The 20,413-nt window shown below is 39.6% G+C and overlaps 1 protein-coding gene across 3 annotated transcripts in view; it reads left to right on the top strand.

The window, feature by feature from the left end:
* Window positions 1–1,508: 1,508 nt before the first annotated feature.
* Window positions 1,509–20,413, top strand: part of WWP1 (WW domain containing E3 ubiquitin protein ligase 1) — a 59,445-nt gene continuing 40,540 nt past the window's right edge. The window contains exon 1 of one of the 3 annotated variants that reach the window (XM_039695612.1): window positions 1,509–1,921. The gene's annotated coding sequence lies outside the window, so the exon portion shown is untranslated. The remainder of the gene's footprint in view (window positions 1,922–20,413) is intronic. The other 2 variants (XM_039695611.1, XM_039695610.1) reach the window with 2 other exon arrangements.

A 20,413-nucleotide genomic window follows, 5' to 3' on the forward strand; every position in this document is an offset into this window, starting at 1 on the left:
TTTGCAAAGACCAGAGATAGAATGTTGCCATGCACACCTTCACCCACCCTTTGCAGCTGGGAATATAATGCTACATCCATTTCAATTAGATTGCTTTACACTAGAAAAACAAACAGCCATGAAAGCGAGATGGAGCTTATTACCACACTCTGGAAGTGCGACCAAAATATTGTAGAAATGGTTCCTTGTAGTAAGCAAGTTCCTAATTTTGGACAACCTCAGAACTTAAGAGGTTTCTTTAAATGTAAGTTTTAACTGTTGTAGAGAAAATAGCATATGCTGAATTCTGTAAATCAGATGGATTAACTTGGTTAACTTGCAACTAGCAACTAGGTTGCTAACTGCATACAGCTCATCTTACTGCTCATGCCGGATTTTGTGAGTGTAGAGCCCATATATTCTGTTACATTTGCTGTGTAGAGAAGCTCAAACTATCACAGTTTTCAGTCACTTGTTCACAGAGCAGTATTTTTTATTCTAGAATACTCTAAGATACTTTTGAAGCCGAACTGTAAACACTGTTTCCTTTCCAAACTCTGTTTGGAAGCTTTGTTTCCCTGTAGATTTTCTAAGAAGAATGAATAGGTTGGAAAGTAGTACTTTTGAGAGCATTCCTTTCATTTCCTGAAGGAATTTACATGCCCAAATCAGATTGCTAGCCCCCATGTTGTTTTTTAAGAATATTGAAATACCAGACGTTGCAGAAAGTTGCTTCAGGGTCTCACACTGTAAGCTTTTGTTCCTTTCAATTAACAGTAGCGCTGGACTTTCTGGGACAACCACTCAAAGGCCTTGTTTATGCCCGAAAGTTCATGCTATCACTGCCTCCACAGCGTTATGTTGTACGGTACGAGGACAAAGCTTCATTAGTCTTCAATGTAAGACACAACTTCAGCTCCACATACTTGTGCATATAACTACTTTTGGGTTTGTAAATCCCAAATCCACAGGGAGGCCTGTGGGTCCCGCCAGGGGAAAGCCGGCCCCGGGCCCCTGCCGGAGGTGCCGCCGGGCGGGCGGTGCCTGGCCCCGCAGCGGGGCTGCTCTCCCCTGCCGACATCCGTCCGGCCCAGAACGGGAAGGGCTGCACCCAGAGAGGCAGAGGAGGCTCGGCGGTGGAGGACGGGGACCAGACAGGCGGATCGCGGGCAGGGCTGCTGTCACGGCAGCGGCAGAAGCTCCCGGCGGGGCACAGGAGCCCGCCCTGCCTGCACGGCCGGGAACGGAGGGCGGGAGGCGGGTGGAGGAGACACCCCCCGCCTTTATCGCTCGCACCGCACCGGGGTGTGCTGGCTCTCCGCGCCGCAGAGGAGCCTTGTCGGGGGACAGCGACTTGCAGGAGCCCTCCTTATCCTGCCCCAGCAGGCTCTGTCCCGCTGCCGGTGCCCCGGGGCTGCAGCCCGGCCCCACCTCCCCCGAAGTCGATTCCGTGCTCTCGGCTCTTCTCCCCGCCGCGGCGCCCGACTTGGTTCAGCCCGGGGCAGGCGCTAGGAATAAGCCCTGTCCCCTTTGAAGAGCCTCGGTTCAGGCTCGCCTCTTCCCTCCCACCGCCGCTGCGCACTGCTCGGTCCCGACTGGGCCCTCCCGCCGGGGCGGCTCCAGCGGCTCCGGCTCCAGCTCCACAAGTTCCTGCTGCCCGTGCCCCGGGAGCGTGCACGAGGCTGGCCCGGCCGTCGGGGGCGCCGGGCGGGAGCAGCGGGAGCGGCAGCGGGAGCGGAGCCGGGAGGGGCGGGAGGAGGGCTGTCGTGCGGGAGCCGCCGATGCCGCTGTGAGATGGCATCATTCTGCGCGGCGGCGGCGGCGGAGCGCGGCGCGGAGGGGTGAGGAGCCGCCGCGGCGGCGAGGAAGCGAAGAAGAAGAAGAAGAGAGAGGTGGAAGGAAGGAGAAGGAGGCGGCAGCAGCTGTGAGGCTGCGAGCCACGGTAAGGGCACAAAACAGGCTGTGCCGCAGCCGCTTTGGTTTGCGGTCTGGCCCGGCAGAAGCACGGCTGCCGTGCTCGCTCCTCGCCGCCGCTCGGCCGTGGGCAGCCGGGGGGGTGGGCGCTGGACGGGTGCGATCTGCCCCTGTCACCGAGGGGCGGGGAGGAGGGGAATGGGCGTGGGGGCTAAAATGGCGAAGGGAGCCGTGCTGAGGTCTCGGTCTCTCCTTTCCGGCACTTCCACTCGTCGCACCCCTCGGGCTCTGCTGGCGGGGGGCGGCGGCTGTTGCTTCTCCCCTCCCGGTGCCCCGCATGGTGTTCGGAGAATTGCTGCTTCCCTGCCGTCTCCCACTCTGGCTCGCCTCTGGACAGGGCTGAGGGCCTCTGGGCCCGCACCTGGCGAGGGGAGGGAGGGTCGGGGCTGTGGTGAGCCTGTGTCTCTGTGGGGCGGGGGGAGAGGGAGGGGGAGTGCCGCCGGTGTCCGGTGTCAGGCGAATAACCTTGTTTATTCCTGTCTACGGCCTTTGCGAGGGTGACTGGGGGCTGAGTCGTGACCTGTGTCAACGCTGAGTGGATTGCGAGAGGCTTTGGTGGCCAGGAGTCAGTGAGGCAGAGCTCCACTGCCGGCCCTGGCTTGCTTATGTGCGGGGTGAAAGCAGAGAAGGATGTTATGTTTGTGTTCACCTTCCTTTGGTGAAGCCGGGGAGGGAGGAGGTGAGGAGCCGTGTCCCCTCCCCGGTGCGGTGCTGTCGCCCCTCACGGTGCCAGGTGCAGGGACACGGGGTGTTCTCGGTCAGCACTCGGGTTTTAGGTGCCTGCTTGTCTCTCACCTGTGATGAGCAGAATGTGTCAAGACCTCAAAAGACCTGTTTGTGTCATTTATCTTTGTTTATCGTTGTTGCAAAATGTTACAACTCAGTGTGTTTATTTACTTGATTTTATTTGTAGTTGTCTTATTTTTGGAATGATACCAATTCTCATCCCAGTTTAACTAGGATGTTCTAGGTCTGCTTCCAGATCTATAAATGTTTAAACTGAACATCAAAGAGAGAAAAGAACTTAACACCATCTAATTATTTTAATGGGAGCTCTTCGATGTTTGGGTGAAACTGTAAAAAAAGGTATTCATATTTCAGTTGCATTTTCACAGGGCACCTGTGTCTTATAAAAAGTAATCAGGATTCCGTGCATTGAAAAAAACCTCAGGTTATGCAAGTTTAATAATGCTGGTTTACTAGGAGATGCAATTAGTGACTGCAGGTAGCTGGGTTATATATGGTCATACCTGTGAAAGACAGTATGATCTTCATAGTAATAAGTCTACTCTTAAAATTGGTATACTGGCTTAATCTCTGCAATATAGAAACAAAGGGACTGATACTAGCTGTGATAATGCTTTACTAACTTGAACTGGTTGTATATTTAAAAAAAATTTTCTATGCTGCCTTATCTGAGTCTGTGTTGGTCAAGGTCTAAACTGAATAGCAATTTCTGGTCAATTTAAATACTAATAGAGATTAAATAAATTTACTTAGAGAAAAAAATCTGAGAATTTTTTACCCTTTGAGAAAAATTTTACGTCTGCAAAAGCACAATTTACTTAGATTCATGACAAAGATGAAATGAGGCAACTAGAAATACTTTTGGTTGATGCTGCTTGTGAACTTGTGGGTTTGGAATCCCTTTATCACCTCTTAAGTGTGGATTTTGAGCTATATTTTAAAGGTCTACTCCTGTAAGTGCTTCTGACTTGAGCAGCTTGGTACTATCCATGGACTTTGCCCAAAGTAGAATAATTCCCTTAAATACAAAATTATACTTGAAAGCTTGAGAGCTTTGGGACTGATTTATTTTCTTGGTACAGGACGCTTTGTACCAAAAGAATACGGATTATTTTTGTTTGTAAAATAGTTTACATTTGTTGCTAAATATCAGTGAAAAAAACACTGTAAGTCAGCCAGTCTGTTTTTCTTAGAGGGTTTTCAATAAAGTTTAAATAATCACTTTGCCTACAAGTGCTTCTTAAATCACTGGAATACTGATGGAGTTCAGAGCCAACCCCTTTTCATGAGTCTGTGGAACCCTTGGAAGGAGAAATTTCTGCTAGATTTACTGCTTTTCATCTTCCTTTTTATCTTTGAGTATGAAGTTGGAAATTTTGATTAGTTGGAATTTCTACCCACTTCCCTGTTGTTTCTTATGAAAGAATGTTTGTGGGGAAAGAAATTTCATTCTGGGTTTTGGACAGGAAGAATCAGGAGTAAGGATGTACAACAGGGAGTTGGTATCACATTCAGTTTCTTTGTGCTTCCTATGCCATTAAAACATTAGACTTGAAAACTAAGGTGCCATGATCAAAATATCATGACCTAAGCCATGTCTGTTAATTGGAAATGGCTTCTCTTTATGTGCTTAAAGCAAATACTCATTGTTTGCTTAAAAAAAATCCTTGCAACTTAAATCCCCACAAAAACCCCCAAGTTCATTTTAGAGTTGAGTTGAGATAATGAAGTGTGAAGGCTAGGTGAGGTAATGAATGGAGTGATAACCAAATTTAGTGCTTGCTGCAAGCTGTCTTTAAGTGATTTTTGTAAGTTACTTTTAGCTGTATTAAAAAGACTCTTAGTAAAGACTGAAAAGGGGTGCAGCTACTTATAAAAATGTTCTATATTTTAGACAAGCCTTGTACTGCACTTGCCTGCTTCTGCAGTGTAACATTTGTCTGAATTTAAAAAAAAAATATACACAAAACAAAAACTCTTCTGGCTCTGCCAGAAAATCAGTTGCATAGTGACTCAAAATCAGAAAAGTTTCTTCAGTGTGCCTATAATAAAGTATGTAAACTGGGGCAGGATTCCCCGGTTTCTATGGTAGAGTCATATTAGCAAAAATCCTGTTATTTTTCCTGTCCTTGTGGAACTTATAAACCGTAACTGCTGAACTCTTCGTTTGAATTCTGTTATGCAATAGAGTGACACTCTTCTATATTCTTGGGTCTGTGTCCCAGTGCAGGCAGTAGGAGCTGGTTACATCCAGGTCCTTCTTTCAAAGTTTGTTGCCATTGTGTTAGTAGGCCACTTTCTGTGTCGGTGTTCATTCAGATTTACTGTAGTATGCTGGAGTTCTCCTGTCTTTACATAAAGTGGCCATAGGTAAGGATCATTGGAAATACTGGAGGTGTCACCACTGTTTTCTTGAAGAAAATTAATGTAGCTGGAAAGAGAAATCTCCTCTACTTACCAGCAGGAGTTGGGAGTGTCCAGAAGAGGCATTCCAAAGGTTTATAAAAAAGAAGTCGTCTTAGAGTGGTGCACCTTCTTTCCCCATCCTGCCACTCTCCCCTGTAGAACACTGACATGGCACAGTTTTTGCTAAAATTTGCTATGATACCTTTAAGAGATGGTGAGAGGGAGTTTTTGTTTTTAGTTGCTTTTTGTAAGTGAAAAGCTCTAATTGCTGCTGCTTGTGATATGTATTTGTTGTGTTTGAGGAGCTGCTAGTTTAATCAGGAGGGTATTTAAGTTAAGCTCAGTTTTCCAAGTGTAGTGTTGCTTTAGAGAGAAACACTAGAGATTCCAGGGAAGCCATCAACTGTCAGAGTGGTTATAGGATATCAGGATTGTTTACAGGGGAGAGTGCTAGGTTTGGTTTGTTTTTTGTTTTTGGTTTTTTTTTTTAAATTTCTTAGCATTGCAGGGAAAGTATGTCAGAAAAACCTTTAGGTTTCTTTTACATATAGGTCTACATATAGGTCTACTAATTATTGCACATAGAGTAAGAAGCAATTAATCATTGGAGGTTTACATGACTGTACTGACGTAGTTCTATAGCAGCCTATATACGGCAAAGAAACAAATATATTTTGATTCTGTCTCCCCTCAGTCAGTGTTGAGGACTGTATAAATTGTTAATCTAATGTAGAGCTTGATAATTCAGTACTGTCAAAAAACCACTTTTAAAATCCTTTTAAAAGAGAGTATGGATTTGGATTTAACTTACAAATTCTACTGATTTTGAAGAGTCAACTGAAATTTATTGAGCTGATTATGTTACTTTATAATGGCTTTTGACTAAAATAAAGTAAAAAAAACCAAAATCAATAAAATTGGAGTGAAGCATGTGTTTGACAAAGCAGATTACGTTCTTTGGTTTTTATTAACCACCGTTTTTCTTTTCATTGGAGTATCTTAGATATGCTTATGTTCTGCTTTAAGTCGCTAACATCTGAGCATACTTAAGTGTAACCAATTCAAAACCTGAATACTTTTTTCTGAATAAAATGATCTGTTACACAGTAGGACAATCTCTTGATTTGTCTTACGTGTAAATGGCACTGAGAATGCAAACACATATTAGTAACTGACCACTCAAGTAGTTCAAACAGCATAGAATTACTCCCATCTACTTTGATTCCATTAGGATTCTAGGCTTATTTTGCAGGATATGGTCTTGAAAATAGAAGAAAGCAATTTAAAAACTGATGAGAAGAGGAAGTCAGATTCTAAAGATAAGCAGCAAAATAATTCTGGTTTATGCATTTAAATGTCTTCACCTTGCAGCCTGAAGTGGGCAGAGGAGAGCTCTCATCTGTGCTTCTGTGAGCATAGAGAACAGTAAACAGGATACTCTGCACATATTTCTCATCACTGGGGTTTTTAACCCAGATCTTTTGCTGTAAGATCTGAGTGGAGCTGGAGAGTAGCAGAAGAATCCTTTAAAAAAGGATTGTTGAAACTGAAAACTTTTACCTGTTCCTCATATAGGTGGGTGAAAAATATAGGAAGACTTTGGATTTTATGTGCATTTCAAGGTAGCCAGAAGTTTCTCAGTATAAATCAAATCAAATGTGTTTTAAAATGGGCTAAAGTAAACAGGAAAGATAAAGTTGTTAATCTGTAAAATTGCACAATATGCTTTGGCATCAGAACTGAAAAAATAACACATGTCCAGTTTTGAAACAGAGTGCTGTGGTAGTTCTTGAGAAATTCAGAAAGACTTTTTTTTGTTTGTAAGGATGAAGTAAAACTGCTGAACAGATCATGATACCTTAGTCTTAAAGCTGACCTTGTTTTTATTAACTGGTGTACCAAAATTACATACATAATCCTCTCTTATATTTCCTAGTGTCTATAATGACATAAAATTATGTTTGTAAACATAACAACTAAAAAGCAAAATAAAATGTAAGAGGAAAGCTCAATAGAAGATGAATAGTAATAGGATTGACAAACTTCCCTTTTCTCCTCAGGTTAAATTGTGGAAACTGCTTTTTCTTAAATTTCAGTTCCTTTCTTTCCTCCATTCTTGGCACAATATATTTTCCATTTCCAGCTATCTTTGTAGAGTGTTATCTTTGTAAAAAATGATCACTTCTCTTACTTAGTAGCAGAGAAGATTTTGGGCTTAAAAAAAAAAAAAAGAAAAAGAAGATGTATTTTGACTTCAAGATGCCAGTTACAAGGACAGGAAAAAATCAGTTAGTATTGAAAATCTGGTGGAAGACTGATATCTGTATGTCATTCCAAAATAAAATAAATCCCTGGCTGAGTGTCTTGTAAGAGACTGCTGACAAAATGTTATCATGGGATGGTGACTTCAACTGCATTGTTAAGGGAATAACTATGGGAAAGAAAACTATTTGGAATCTTACTTCATAACATGATGAAAAGTCTTCTGCTAATGACAAAATTGGTAGTGAAATTATTTATTGAGCAGTGAAAATTGAACCTTCAGTGGGAAATAACAGTGGGTAGTGTAATACTTGGTGATAGGTACATTTTTTGTGTTAGCATAGTGTTGGAAAGAGTAGCTACAACTATTAAATGAGATGTAATGAAGTATTTGGTAACAAGAACCAAACATAGTTAAGAACCGTTTTACGAAAATGTCTCATCAAAAATGGAGTCAAAATCTAAATTATATTTTTGTATTATTTACATCAGCATATTGGTTACTAGTCTGTGGTAAATGGTTTTGGGAATCTCCCAGATATTTTACAAATTAACTGTTTGGTTTCTTTGTTGTTTGTAATCAGTGTTTGATCAGGAAAATGGAACTGATTGAAGAGAAAACTATCAGAGTAGTACAGCTTCTGTGCAAATAAAATGAAAAGTGTTGTTAATTTTTATCATTAAAAGAAAATGAAGAGAGGCCTCTAGCAGAGGCTCACAGAACCCAAAATATTAAATACATTAAATATATTAAATATAACTTTCAGCCCATGCTTTTAATCCTGTGTCATACTAAACAAAGAGGTGTTAGAGCACACTTTGAAAAGTTGTGGAGGATAGTTTATCAAGAAGTAATTCTTACACAGTTCAGTTGAGGTTGACTGATGAATGATTCAAAATAAGGAATAAACAGACAAGGAGAAAATCCATTGCTAAGAAATGGGGATTTTAATAAAAAAGATCATACAGATTGTACTTTTGTACATGAACTAAATGCATTTTAAAATACTTTAAAAGAACAAGTTAGTCTAGACTGCCCACTGCATTTTTTTTTTGGTTACATTACAGTTTGTTTATTTTATTTTTTTTTAATATAACTGTCAGGGACAGCCTACTTTCAGAGTTGGTTGCTGTTCTTGTCTTTTTTGTATAAATCTGTCATGCTCGTTGCTTCAGTTTCAATGCTTTAAAGGCTATAAGAAATCAAAAATGATTAAATAAATCTTTATTAGCAGAGACATATACTTTGGGCTTGTTTTCCCTTTATATTCAGGAAATATATACAAGATTATTTCCTTATACTCCTGTTCAAATCCTGCATATTTGAACATTTTGTGTTTCAATCCCTCCCTTATAACAGGGGGAACAAAGAACATTTTTCCAGATGTTTAGTGACACTCCACAGTTTAAAAACTGGTGTCCCTAAAGGTTGATATAGAAGATGTAAGAGTAGACTAAAGCATAAAACAGACAATGTCATCATGCCACTGTTTCTGTGCACAGTGCATTCCTAGCTTGAATGAATGCTTTATGTATTTTTTCAACTTCTCCATGTTCTGCCCTGTCTGAAAGCTGTGCAGTACAACTGGGGAAGGCACAAGAAAGCACGTGTATTTTTTCAACTTTTTCGTGTTCTGCCCTGTCTTGAAAGCTGTGCAGTACAACTGGGGAAGGCACAAGAAAGCACAGCAAGAGGAGGAGAGATTCATATGGATGAATCTTAGAGAATGACTAAGCGTTTTTAATGCTCTTCAGGCTGAAGGCCTGTGGGTTGACCATCTCATGCAAATGTATATTTTGTGGGTAAAGGATGCTGGAGATGCTTTTCTCTTGCTTGTCTTTCCTCTAATATCAACCCCCACAAGTCCCTTGAAAATCAACCTGAATTAGGGAATAACTTTGACATCCTACAGTGGGAAGCTGGTCTTTCTGTGCACTTTTTGTAGCCACCTGATTTCAAGGCAATGCTACTCTCAAGAATAAGCTGTTAATAATTTTAAATTTTATAGTTTAGTCTTTAGCTTTTGTCTAAAAAGGATACTGACCTTCATGAAAGTGTGTTTTCATTCTCTGTTGCTTTTGTAATGATGTGTTAAATTTAATATGCAAGGTATTATTGTGGTCCAGTATTGGCCCTTGGAAAGTCAGACTTTGGACCCTTCTGGTAAGACCTGTGTTTTATTAAATTTTCACTTTCTCAGCTTGGGATTTTTTATTTTTTTTTTGTAGTTAAATTTTGGAATCAGATTGACTCAGACTAAAATTGGATTGAAAAATAATTAGCAGAAACAGACAACTCTTTGTTTTAAGATGTGAGAATTATTCATCAGCTTAGAGCCTTGGTAAGGATCAGGTTGAATTCTCTAGCGCTGTAGAGACTGAAGGGCTATTTTTGAAAAAGTAAGTGACAGTGCTTGGCTGAATGCTCTCAGGTAGCAGTAGGTAAGATTAGTGCAGTCTGTGACTGGAAGTAGGACAGACATGTTTTAGTGTTTTAACACTGCTGAGATTGACAGCTGGAAAGAGCCTTGCATAGCACTTTTAAAAAATCAAATATTCAGAGAAAAGAGAGTGAGAACATGCAGTGAATTCTACTTATACCTCTTTGAGCTATTTTTTGAGATAAAGTTACTGGTGAGAGGTGGATTACATCAAATGTCTTACTGACAAAAATTGTGCAAAACCCCTTCTGCCACTTTCTCATAACACTGAGTGGGCTTCTCTTCCCTCTTTGAATTGTTGTTTTTTTGTGACTTATCAAAACAATGGGGAGGTTGGGAAACTATTTTGTGGAGCAGTAATAATATATTTGCCATTATTGGTATTCCTTAGTCACCTTTTTTCATATCCCATAAAAACATAGTGGGGGGGATGTAACAGTAACAGCAGCGCTCTTGGTTAATGTCTTTAAAGTTGTTCCATGTTTGCTAATTTTGCTATGGCTGCAGTAGAGATGTGTTTACACCAGTCAAAGCTATTGTAACTAATAAGGTGGTGCTGACAGACACAAATTCCTACGAGTGGATTTTATAAGCTATCTGGGCACTCTTGGTATGTGCTCAGGCTCTCTGCCTGTTCGGAAGCTCATACTTCTCCATTTTCCATGTGGTGAAAATAGGTTGCCTATATAGCTTAATATGGAAGTACCTATATGTAACTAGGGGGTAAAATTTTCTGTTTGCAGTGTAGGTACACTAAAATCTGTCCATATTTTAACAGTCTATCTTAATATATTACTTTACATTTCTCTTGATGCAAATCTGATGAGCAATAATTTATACCAGTCATTAGGATTCTCCATAACAGAAGACAACCCAGAAAGGCTTGTGTAGCTATGTCGTGTGCTGGCAGATATGAGAACTATTCAGCTAAATATTAGAATTAAGGAGTAAATATTCTTCCCTGATTTCTTGACATATGTGATGGCCTTTAACTACCATTGTTCTGCTCAAGAAACCTGGAAGTTGTTTACTCTGTTTGTTTCACTGTGTGTGTATATTTATCTGTTACACACAGAAGAGGCATTGTGGTATTTTTCATCATTTGGCATTGTGGTAGGACTTAGAAGCATCACTGTGATTAAGATTCACAGGCAATGCATACTGTAAATATTTTGCTGCAAGTTGCTCTGTAGCAGTGGAACTAAGTTCCATACAGACTTTTCTCGTAGTTACAATTCTTTGCTTCATGTGCTGTCCTAGACTCTTCTTATTTGTAATAAAAAAGGCACTATGCGCTGCTGCAGCTCAGACTGATTCAGAGCTTTCTGTGGTGTTTGTGTAGCTTTTGAGTCAGTCAGTGTAGAGAGCTTGAACTCACGCTGCTGCCTTTGCTCAGCAAGAACATGAAATTGTGTCTCTTCCCTCTGCTATGCTATTGAACTTGGTGAAACTCATGGGAACTTAGTGTTTCAGAAGATATTATTTCTCAGTTTATTTAACTGGATCTGGTGGTGAACCGATTCAGTTAGAGGGATGGAGATGAAAGGAAGAGGGGGAAGAGGCAGGTGGACAATATGAGTCATGCATGTGATGTTTGCTTGGGAAAGCAAGGCTAAAAAGGTCCAAGTATAAGGCAGAAGAGAACAGGCAGATGTGTGCAGTGGAATCATAGTAATTTGTCTGGGACTCTTGCGTAACACTTGGAAATACATTTTTTTGTAAACTTCTGTGATGGTACTGTATTTTTTCTTAGATCCTTATATGAGGCTGGTGATATGTTATAGATGATGCACAGATCAATTCTGCAGCATTTGAAGCAATGGTCAGTGAATGTACTTGAAAAAATGCAGAAAATACTGTTTGTATATAGCTTGCTCTCTATATCAATAAGAGTAGATGAAGATTTGGTTTCTGAGGTGGAGAGGTGAAAAATGCATATAGCTTGGCTTAAGGAGAATAAATACAGTAATATTTATATCAGTGTGAAAAATGTTAGAATTTGTCCAAAGGAGGAGTAGAGAGCATGGCTTATGAGGGGCAGCTCAGGGTACTGTGTTTGCATGGCTTAGATGAAACGTAGAAGTGATGTCATTGCTGTTTACAACTCCCTTATGATGGGAAACAGATAAGGAGGTGCTGATCTTCTGGTGTCCAGTGATAGGAGGTGAGGGAGTTGCATTAAACTGTTTTGATTTGGTTGGTTAATAAGAAATTCTTTGCTGAATCATGGAATGGCGTATGTTGGAAAGGATCTCAGAAGTGGGGTCAAGCACTGGAACAAGCTCCCCAGGGTCATGGCCCCAAGCTGTTTGCAAGAATAAAATAGGGTACAATATTTCAATTGGCAGGGACCTACAGTGATTATCCAGTCCACCTGCCTGAGCCGTTCAGTGCTGACAGCTAGGTAAACTATGTTGTTAAGGGCACTGTCTGAATGTCTCTTAAATACGGACAGGCCTGGGGCATAGACCACCTCTCTAAGAAACCTGTTACAGTGTTTGACCACTTTCTCAGTGAAGAAATACTTTCTAATGTCAGGTCTGAACTTCCCGACTCAATGTTGAACCATTCCTACATGTCCTGGCACTAAACAACTTGGAGAGCCGATTAGTGCCTCCCTCTCCAGCTTCCAATCGGGAGACCTGCTACTGGTACATTTAGCTCCAGTATCCAGATCATTGATCTAGATATTGAACAGCACTGGCCCTGGAACTGAGCCTTGAGGAGCAGCACTGGGACAGGTCACGTGTAGTCCCATTTGGTACTACACTTTGAGCTCTGCCCTTCAGACTGCTCATCCCACAGTTGGGCAACTTGTCCTGAAGGATGTTCTGAGGAGCAGTATCAAAAGCCTTGCTAAAATCCAGAACTGTATCTGCCACCTTCCCTTCATCTGCAAGGTAACACTTTGAGCTCTGCCCTTCAGACTGTACTTCACTGAGCATACCATGGGCCTGCTCATCCCACAGCTGGGCAACTTGTCCTGAAGGATGTTTTTAGGAGCCTTGCTAAAATCTGGAACTATATCTGCCACCTTCCCTTCATCTGCAAGGTTACTGGCCTTATCCTAGAAGGATATAAAATTAAACACGATCACTTCAAGATCACAGCTGCCAAGACAGCAACCTACTGTTACATCCCCCATGAGTCCTTCTGTATTCACAAATAGCAAGTCTGGGAGGGCATCTTTTCTAGTTGACTCACTGAGTACCTTTGACAAGAAGTTACTCCTACAGACTTCAAGAATTTCCTTCCTCATCACAGCGGTAGGGTGTTCTTGATTGATATTAATTGAAATCTTTTATAAGGGCAAGGGCTACAAATTCATGGGTTTCCCCTAAATTGCCTTGAGAATAATTCATCAGTGATTATATCCTGGCTGGGGTATCAGTTGTAGACACCCACTGCAACAGCTCCTTTTCTTCCACACCCGTAATCCTCAGGGGCTCTCAATCACATCATCACTAACTGTAAGGCTGTGCAACCAAACGCTTGCTCACAAACAGACCAATTCCTCCACTTTGCCTGCTCTGCCTATTGCTCCTGAGCAGCCTGTAGCCCTCCATCCCAGTGCTCCAGCCATGGGACTCATCCAACCAAGTGTTACAAACACGGATAATATCATGGTCCTGGGAACTGACCAGTCCATCCTGTTCAGGACGCATTCAGACAGTGCTCTGAGATACTTTTAACTTTATGTTAAAATATATTTAACTGTTATGTTGCACTGCGTGGTGTCAGGAGTTGGATAAGGTGATCCTCAGGGGTCTCTTCCATCTCAGGATGTCCTGTGTTTTAAGAAGAGTTACAGTTTGCTTTCCAGTTCAGTTCTCTGTCGGTCTGCTTCAGGGTTGGCAGCTTGGAACTTAGTAACAAAATATTTATAATGTATCAGGGACGCTGAAGTATCTCTGGAGAAGCTGTTGGTTTACTGTCAGGAAAACTAGTGCCTTGTCCTGTAGTCAAGGCCTCATAAACCTTGGAGGAGGAGAGTGCTGAAGCTGAAATTCTACTTCTGTGAAAGCAGATCCTAAGGAAGCCACTACTGTATCCATACCCACCAGTATGTACTGTGGCCTTGGCAAAACGATGAGAAATTAAATGCTCCTATATCCCTGACTGTTCTAGCTGGTCTGAAGATCCACTCCCAAAATTATGTTGATGAAAACAAAAAGCATGAGAATATTCTCATAGCTTTCTTCTAATTTGTTTTGTTTGAGTATTTAATTAACAAGTTTTGGTCCTTTTCCAGATCTCTCAGCCTCAAGTAATTCTCTTTTTTGGGGGGGAATACTTGTAAGCTGTTCTTAGATCAAGGAGTGAGGGATATTGTAAGTTGAAGATGGTTTTGGTAGTACATTTGAGTTTTAACAGGAGAAACAAAACATTCTGCTGGCAGAAGATATCTGGGGGTCGTGGTGGACATGAGGTTGAACATGATGCAGCACTCTGCCGTGGGGGCAGAGAGGGTGGCCGGTTCCTGGGCTGCATTAGGCAAAGGATGTCTGTCAGGTTGAGGGAGGTGGTCCTTCCCTTTTATTCAGCACTGATGATGAGGCCACATCTGGAGTGCTGTGCCCAGTACTGGGCTACTCAGTACAAAGGAGACACAGATGTGCTGGAGACAGTTTAATTAAAGGCTATCAAGATGGTTAAGGCACTGCAGCACCTCTACTTAAAAAAAAAAAAAAAAGTTTCCAATATTCACTATTAACACAGAATATGTCCTACAGTTACAAATGTTTTGAACAGTACATTTCACTGTCCTTTCAGGTTTTCCAGATCTGTTTGTATAGGTGATATTTATGTGCCTGATGACATAGGTATTTTTTAACATACATACTTTAAACTCATCAATACCTAAGGAATTGGATACGTAAGTGCTTAAGGGATCTGAAGGAATCGTATAATCTTGATAAGTAGCTAAATATTCTGTTAAATAGTTTCAAGTTGTTAGCTTTGCATTTTTATAAACTATCCTCGATTTTAAGGTGAAGACCTACATTTCAGTCCATCAGTATTTGTCTGACTCAAGTTTAGCAGTAGGTACCATAGAAAATAATTTCTTGCTCAACAAACAATGGTATTTACTACAATCCTGTCCTAGAAGTGCTATCACTGTGTGTTTCCATTGTGTGAGAAGTAAAATCAGTGCTCTTAGCATTATTTTAAATAATCAGGGAAAAAATTATTTTCATTCCTAGTATTCTCTAAGCTATTAAACAATGACTTAAGCGACTATTTATAATATTTTTACAAATGGTATCTCATAGTTGAGGAGGCTGTTCAGTACTACTCACAGCATCTTACAAATTTACTGGCTGATTATTAAACTTATTCTATGCTTTATGATTCTGAATACATTTAGTACCATCTTTTGCATTCAGTTTAAGCATAGAACTATTGCTTTTTTTCTCAAACAACTTGTTTTCACAAACAAGTTGTTTTTCTGCGAAAGTTAATAGTTTCCTTCATTGAGCATATCATCAAATAAATTAGGATTTGTAATGTTTCAGGTTCTTTAGTTTCATGCATAATTTCAAGACATAGGTAGAAAACCTGATAGTAAGCATGCATGCTACTTTGTTCCATTCTTAAATATTTTTTATTTGTAACATATGGGTTTCATGTGTATTTTTTTGTTGAATAATTAAAATATCTCCCAGAAAATGTTTAGATTGTATAGGTATAAAATGCAAAGAGAAAAATATACATAGGACTGAAATTTAAAGGTAGTAAAGGTGAAAACAACAAAAAAAATAAGGGGTTTAAAAAACAGGAAGTATTTAAATTCATGCAGATAAAAAGGTATGGAATTGGCTGCTCGGGGCAAAACCAGAATACCAGACGATGTGGAACTTGGTTTAGTCTGTGAAAAAAAAAAAGAAAAAAAAAAGTAATATTCCAGTGTCATATAAACAGATCTATTAAGTTAAAATGAAAAAATCCAAGACATTCAGGGTAAGGCATCCAGGTTAAAAATCAAAGGTTAGAGGTGCTTGAGTACCTTGGACTTTGCTTTTCTCTCATATGTCTAGCAGGAGTCACACATTGAAGCACTGTTTACTGGGCTTTGCTACTGAACCATTTCTTTCAGTGTATCTGTACAAATGACAAAAACCCACCTGCTGCTTAATGGTGCTTCATTACTCCATGGTTCTTGTTCAGTTCATTTACTTAATTTCAATTAACTGAAGCTTGTCAAGGCTTTTATTTGACATTGAAAAAATCTCTTCAACGTTTTTGCAACTTCTAGTAATTTTAAGTGGGACTTATTGCCTGCTTAACTATTACAATGTGTTTATTTACAGCTTTATATACCCTTTTTAAAGTCCTTGCCAGCTAGAAAAATTTGTAATGTGAAATAATTAAAGCAACAGTATAGCTAGGCAATATTTTCCTTTTCCTAAAGTTTGTTCTTATGTTCAAAAATTTTAGTTCCTTAAGAGTGTAACAGAGTGCATATGTGAAAGGGTTCTTCTAAGTGGCTGAAGCATGTTAAGGTACCATTTTGCCAGCTTTATGAGTATTTTAAATTCTAGCATTCTACTGAAAGGAATCAAACCAGCAAGTATTTTCATTAACTGTATAAGATGTCCATGAATATAGCTTTTTACTGGAAGCTAATGTTCACAGGAGTAAGGCTGTTTTTTCTTCCCCCCTTTCCCCCATGCACCAATTAATTTCTGATTAATTAAAGCTAATACCTTGGTCTACATGATGTCTTGTCTGTGTCCCTAGTCCATTGCACCTAAACCAAAATTTGTGTTGGACTTCACTGTATATTCCTGGTTAACATATATTTGTTCAGATAAGGGAATGGAACTGTGGACTTTCTGAATTGGCCTGAAATAGTAAATCTTAGAGGAGGAGAACATCTAAAATGGAGGAGGAGAGATGAAATTTTTGTGAAGAACAAGTTAGTTCTGTCTTCACCATGAAGCAAATGTTCAGTGGTTCTCAGAAGGCCCTAGTGGTGTTTGTGATAAATATTTCCATTGCTTCTTAAAGTGGCATTTGGTTTGTGGTAAGGTTTGTGGCATTTGAGGAAAGAAAACTTTAAGTTCTCTCTTTGCCTGTGTGTAAATATTACTGTAATTTTAACTTTTGATGATCAGAACTATCCATATAGGGAATGCCAAGTCTTAGTTTTTGGTTTTTTTTGTTAATGTTGCAGAGGGCAAGAAGATTTGTAGAAGTGACTTTACCGTCTTGCTCAGTGCAAGAAAGGCCAACGCATTTTTGGGTCTACAGATGTTATTTCTCCAGATCTGTTTCAGATCTGGTTTGTGTTTGTGCATCTCAAATTACTCAGGTGAAGGTTTCCTGATGGCGAAGGGAAAAATCCTTAATTTTTTAAATAATAGAATTTCTGGTTCTCTCTGGAAGTGATACAGTTTTGGTTCTTAAAAAAAAAACCAAAAAAAGTTGCAGAGGGCAAGAAGAATTGTAGAAGTGACTTTACCGTCTTGCTCAGTGCAAGAAAGGCCAACGCATTTTTGGGTCTACAGATGTTATTTCTCCAGATCTGTTTCAGATCTGGTTTGTGTTTGTGCATCTCAAATTACTCAGGTGAAGGTTTCCTGATGGCGAAGGGAAAAATCCTTAATTTTTTAAATAATAGAATTTCTGGTTCTCTCTGGAAGTGATACAGTTTTGGTTCTTTTTTTTTAAAAAAACCCAGTTAATTAGACAAGTGTTCAATTAGCTGTGACAAAATCATCAGCATTTTTAATGTTGATAAATAGTGAAATGGACTTTTCAATCAGAATTACGTTGAATAAAAATTCTGGAATTTGAAAGTCTAAAATGAAGAGAAATTTATCAAGAAACTTACTTGCATCTGACACAAGAAAAGGCACTTTTTCCTTTTTTTTTCCTACTTCTTATTTTTACATCAATAAACTTGCTTCTGATCCTATACTTGCTGACTTTCATTGGTGTGGTAACTCCCTTCCCCCTGCCCCAGCCTTGTTTCTTTGGTGGAAGAAGAGGGCCTGGAGGCAGGACTAGAAGTGTGGATGATTTTCTGTGCTACCCAACAAAGTGGAACAACTGTCTTTTCCTGCAAGATGCTCACACCGGGTTGCTTTGTCACCCTGCATGCTCTCCCATGGGCAGAGTTTCCCTAGAATCTTTCCTTCCCATACCTCACACAGAAGATCAGAGCAGCTACAGGACAGAGATTCTGACGCCTGCAGCCTCCTGAAATCAATGTTCACTTCTCCAACATTTAGCATTAATTGACCATTTCACATTAATGAATTAAAGTGGAAAAAAAATTAACTGTTTTCTGTGATGGGGTTTTTCATGTTATAAAGTGATATCACAGGTAATTGGACCATACTATCTTGGTACTTCTTTTTGTCTTATTCCGAGCTTGATTCTTGTGGTGTCATAGAGGTAAGGAAGTGGTTTTCTCTCTTGGTGGGTGTACTCTTTTATGTCTGAGTGCCTTGATTATTCATTAAATATCTCCTCAATTACTCGTTCACAGCATCAGGCAATTTATAAATGTGTGTTTGCTGCTTCAGTGATACTTCTTAACTTTCAGCTTTACAAGAAATACCTGCACTAGATGCACTCATTTCCAAATAAGTAATGCAATTTAAAATGTGCTTAAATTCTTTGAATAAGTAATTATTCTACTAATGATTGAAAAATAAATAGATTTAAAATGTGCCTGCTTAAATTCTTTGAATAAGTAATTATTCTACTAATGATTGAAAAATAAATAAATATTCACTGTTGTTCCCTTGGATTCCTGATATTTTAATAGCATTTTGAGATTTGGAGAGTATTGTTCACAGAAGTATAAATTTTATAAATGTTATTGTTAACAAGACTGACTTCCATGAAACTGTTGATTCATACGGATTAGGAAATGATCCTTTATTTTTTTAATAGACTTCTGTGTTGTCCATTCCATGGTTTTGCTTGTGTCTTATTTTGTCCTAATCAATCTGTAGTTACCCAAAATAATATATACAACTGAGGTAATATTAAAATATCAGCTGTAGGAGTTAGTAACTGGATTGCACTCTTCCAGTTGATGTAACAGTTATGTTTGATGAGGGTGGTTTAGACAGAAGGGTTGTGATCACTGTGGCCTTCATGAGGCTCTCCAGAGTCTCTCAGTGAATTTTTGTTGTCCAGGAATTTTGAGGCTGGGTGTGACATTTGTATGTGTTGGTGAAACAGTTCTGAAAGTAAAACTTCACATCCTTCAGACCAATGAAGTTTAACCTAGAGCTTGAATAAAGAGGTGTGTAGCAAGTTAATATTTGGGAATGTGTGGTGATTGTAGCCTTGTCAGAATTAATCCCCTCATTTTCAGAAAGATTATAAATACAAAGATGGTGACTCTTATATTGCTATATGTAATCCTCTCTTTAAGATTATGTAAAGATAACCTCAAAGATTTAAACCCTTAATTGACATATTCAAGAGCCAAACTGGGAATTTATTTTGAGAGATAAGAAAAAAGGGATTTAGGGATGGGAAAAAAGAAGGTTGTCCGTGATGCAAGAAAACAGTAAATATTGTCCCTATGACATAGTGTTCCCTTATCCATTAGTGGTAAAGGCTTGCATTATTTCAAATATGACTTTTAAAATGATTTAGTTTAAAAATCCTCATCTCTCAGTGTTTCTTCACCATCTGTTTTTTCCTTTTCATGGAAACTTTTTTGTAAATTATATAAAGAAAATGCATGTATTTTGCTTTTGACATTACTCTGGATGTGAAAACTACTCAGTCCTCCTAATGAGTATTTTCACTTTGCTTGGTCTAATTGCCATCCCATGTATTTCTGCAGATCAGACAATGTGTTTAGTTGAAATTTTGTTTATTTTTGGCTGTGCAGATATAATTCCTTCTGGCTCATCAAGACGGGAGGTTACTAGTCCTTAAAACTTCTAGATTTTCAGTATTAGAAGAATCCCTAGAACTTTCAGAAATCTTCATCAGCTTATAAAAGGTTTTACTTCTAGTAAAATAAAAAAATTATGGTAGTCCCATCTTCATGTAAGTCTATCAGTTCTTCTACTTAAGAGACTTCTTTATTGTCTCTGCTTAGTTTCATTCAGTATATGCATGGTCTCTCTGCAGCAGCCTTGCATCTCAGAAACCCGAGATTTTTGGTAACATTTATGTCAGCACTCTTTACTTCCAGTCTTTCTTAATTTTGGACTGCTCTTTCATGGTGTGTTATCCCAAGAGAGTATAGTGTCTTTTTCTTGAGTATGACAATCTGTACTCCTACATAACAAAATGCCAATTATACTGTTTCTGTCAGCACTGCAAACAGTTCTGTGATAGAGTTCTTGTCCAGCATCTCACCTCACCTCTGCCCCCTGCCATGTCTGCACCAGTAATTTTTCTGTCAAAGGTTGAAGGGCCAAGTTTTGGATTATGCTTCTCTTTTTTAAGTACAGCAGCATTTGTCATATGTTCAGACCAGCCTTTAGGGACTAATAGACATTCAAAGCTCTAGATAAAATTGTTTATCTTGTACAATGCAGTCTGGATGACTTTTCTTCTTGAAGGCTTTGTTTACCTGGAGTAAAAAAACAAGTTTGACTGGAAGTGAGTATGACCCAATG

Source organism: Passer montanus, unplaced genomic scaffold (assembly GCF_014805655.1).
Source record: "Passer montanus isolate IOZ18808 unplaced genomic scaffold, ASM1480565v1 scaffold90, whole genome shotgun sequence".
NCBI lineage: Eukaryota > Metazoa > Chordata > Aves > Passeriformes > Passeridae > Passer > Passer montanus.